The following is a 3,598-nucleotide window of genomic DNA, read 5'->3' as shown; positions in this document are numbered from 1 at the left end:
GATCTATCGAGTGTGTGCTGTGAGAAAAATAAAGGTTAAAGTTAAAAAATAAGTCAAAATTCATTCATGAAAAGGATTTCGACTGTGGACTAATGAAAAACTCACACCTGATAAACACAAGGGCTTGTCCAGAAATTAAATCCGGGTCCTGTCGCACCCCAGGCAAGAATCATACGACTAGACCAACAAGCCCCGCAAAATATTGCTCAAATGAAAATCTTATGAATTATGAGATTCTAACAGGGAAATCATTCTGAAAATGGGTTAGTATATTGCACTTTTACCACTAATTTAAAGGTATGGCTATTTTCATGCAGAAAAGAATTAAGAGTTACAAGCTCAGTCCTAAAACAATTAGAGCTTGTAAATTGAAGTACCACTGTACTTCATTTTGTGGATTTTCAGTAATCCCTTGAGTTTGTTCAGTAGGTAATTCCTTTATTCCATTTGACTTGAGTAAGTCAATTGGAGATCACAGCTTTCACAAGGAGGTTCCACCAAGATTTCAGTGTGCTAACCATTACACCATGGAACCTGCATACATGTGGGTAAAATGTTGGGATCCAACAGCACACAGGGTCTGATTCCATAAATTTTAATTGATCCATTGAGTGTGTCCCGTGAGAAAAATAGAGGTTGAAGTTTAAAATTAAGTCAAAAGTGATTCATGAAAGAAATTCAGCTGTGGACAAATGCAAAATTTATACCTGATAAACACAAGGGCTTGTCCAGGAATTGAACCCGGAACCTCTTGCACCCAAAGCAAGAATCATACAACTAGACCAACAAGCCCTGAAAAACCTTGCTTCAAAGAAAGATTTAATGAATTGTGATATTTTAACAGGGAACGCAATATAAGACTAAATTAGTATATTGCACTTTTACCACAAATTTTCATGCAAAAAAGAATTAAGTGTTACAAAGTATGTCCTAAAACAATTAGAGTTTGTATTTTTTATTTTATACATTTTCATTGATCCTTTGAATGGGTGCAGTTTGGAAAATTGAGCTTGGAGTTAAAAAACACTGTTAATGACTTCTCCAGGAATTGAAACCAAGACCTCTCACACCCAAAAGCTGGAATTATACTCCTAGACCAACTGACTTCACCTTTAGTTTAACTTTGGCTTTTAATTTAATTTTAGGTTAAGAGTGTAATACAATTTTAGATTGTGTACCCTTTTTACATCTCACCTTTCATGAGATTTGTGGAACCATACTGTTTCAGGGTGTGTTTCATGGACGAGCACTTGTGTTTGTAATTCTTGTTTTCAGTCATTATTTTCCCCCGGTCGTACGTCATGTCATTTTTTTTTAACTTTAGACCTGATCTGAAACTTTTAGCTCCATTTTCCTAAAGGCGCACACTCAAGGGATCAACGAAAATCGATCAAATCCAATCAAGTACTGTGTACTGTAGGATCCAAAGGTTTTATGTGCATTTTTGTTTGTTCCATGGTGTAATGAATACAAACTTGTGTAAAAAGTTTAGTGTTGTAAACCAGTTTCAGAATGTGACCCCTGTTTTGTTATAAGTCATGTTTTTATTCATCACTTTCTACCTCATACACACACTTGTCTCTACATTTGTGACTTTAGACTTAATTTTAAACTTTTACCTCAATTATCCAGACAACAGACACTGACGGAATCAATGAAAATTCATGAAATCAAATATAGTAGTACTTAAATCTAGGACCACATTTTGTTCTAGGACTGAGCTCATAAGCCTTAGTTCATTTTGTTATAAAAAATTTTTTTGCAGTACATCTAATTTGAGTTAAAAGTGCAAAATGGAAGCCCAGTTTCAGATTGTGTCCCCTATCAAAATATCACATTTATTGACATTCTTGCAAAATCACAACTCAGAGCTCGTTGGTCTAGTCGCGTAGAATATGGGGTTCAATTCCTAAAAAGCTTCTGTTCATTTATGCATGAGAATTGTAGTGAATCAAAATTTGTGTTAATAAAAGTGTAGTACCAGATGTTCTCTCCAAATAAAATATCAACATTTATGAAGATTTGGTGAAGCAGTCGTATGATTTTTGCTTAGGGTGCGAGAGGTCAATTCCTGAACAAACCCTTAACAGTGATTTTAAACTCAAAGCTCAATTTTCCAAACTGCACACACTCAAGGGATCAATGAAATTGTATAAAATGAAGTACAGTGGTACCTCAATTTACAAGGTCCAATTGTTTTAGGACAGAGCTTGTAACCCTTAAGTCTTTTTTGCATTAAATTAGCCATACCTTTAAATTAGTGGTTAAAGTGCAATATACTAACCCAGTTTCAGAATGATGTCCCTGTTGAAACCTCACACTTCATAAGATGTTTTGTTAAAACATGTTTGTAGGGGGCTTGTTGGTCTAGTTGTAAGGTTCTTGCTTAGGATATGAGACGTTCCGGTTTCAATTCCTGGAGAAACCCTTGTGTTTATCATGTATGAGTTTTTCATTTGTCCACAGTCGAACGACTTTCGATTTATTTTTAAACTTTAACCTTTATTCTTCTCACGGCACACACTCAACGGCTCAATAAAGTTCCCTAAAATCAAGTGGTAACTCAATTTACGAGCTCTAATTGTTTTAGGACGGAACCCTCAGTTCTTTTTTTGCATGAAAATAGCCATACCTTTGAATCAGTAGTAAAAGTGCAAAATACTAACCTCGTTTCAGAATGTGTTTACTGTCCACAATTCATGAGATTTTTTGTTGATTTGTGATTATTTTGGGCTTGTTGGTCTAATTGCATGATTATCAGGGAGGGCATGGCATATTTGGGACAGTGGCTGTGCCAGCAACATGAGGATTCCTGGTCCAATCCCCATCTGTTGTGTCCTTGCATGGCAGCTCCTGCCATCAGTGTGTGAATGTGTGTGTGAATAGGTGAAAGTGGAAATAGTGTCAAAGTGCTTTATGTTCCTTAAAAAGGTAGAAAAGTGCTATACAAATATAACACATTTCCCATTCTCTCTTGGGGGCTAGAGGTCCTGGGTTCAAATCCCAGAAAATCCCTTAATGATGATTTTAAACTATTAGCTGTGTTTGCAAAATCGCACGCACACAACGGATCAATGAAAATGTATAAAATCAAATACAGTAGTAATTTGGAGGAGGAAGGAAGCCGGAGTACACAGAGGGAACCCACATAGTCACGGGGAGAACATGCATACCTCACACAGAAAGATCCCAAGGCCAAGACCTTCGTATTGTGAGGCACACACACTAACCTCTGTTCCACCATCTCACTCAAAGTGCAAGAGGTCCTGGGTTAAATTCCCGAACAAGCCCTTAACAGCGATTTTAAACTCTTAGCTCAATTTTCCAAACTGCACACACTCAAGGGACCAAGGAAAATATAAATCAAATACAGTTGTACTTAAATCTACGACCACATCTTGTTCTATAGGACTGAGCTCATAAGCCTTAGTTCATTTTGGTATTAAAAAATTGTGTTAAATCCAATTTGGGTTAAAAATGCAATATAGAAGCTCAGTTTCAGATTGTGTCCCTTATCAAAATACCACATTTAGGTTTAACTTTTTATTTATTGTGATTCTTGCAAAATCACAACTCAGAGCTTGTTAATCTAGTCGTA

At 36.2% G+C, this 3,598-nt stretch overlaps 1 non-coding gene across 1 annotated transcript; it reads right to left on the bottom strand.

Annotated features, from left to right (window-relative positions):
- Positions 1 to 720: 720 nt before the first annotated feature.
- trnap-ugg (transfer RNA proline (anticodon UGG)) lies at positions 721 to 792 on the bottom strand. Its single transcript has one exon. It is a non-coding gene; the product is annotated as a tRNA-Pro (tRNA).
- Positions 793 to 3,598: the final 2,806 nt, after the last annotated feature.

The sequence above is a fragment of the Nerophis ophidion genome, linkage group LG21, assembly GCF_033978795.1.
Source record: "Nerophis ophidion isolate RoL-2023_Sa linkage group LG21, RoL_Noph_v1.0, whole genome shotgun sequence".
NCBI lineage: Eukaryota > Metazoa > Chordata > Actinopteri > Syngnathiformes > Syngnathidae > Nerophis > Nerophis ophidion.
This window is presented reverse-complemented; position numbering and strand designations above follow the sequence as displayed.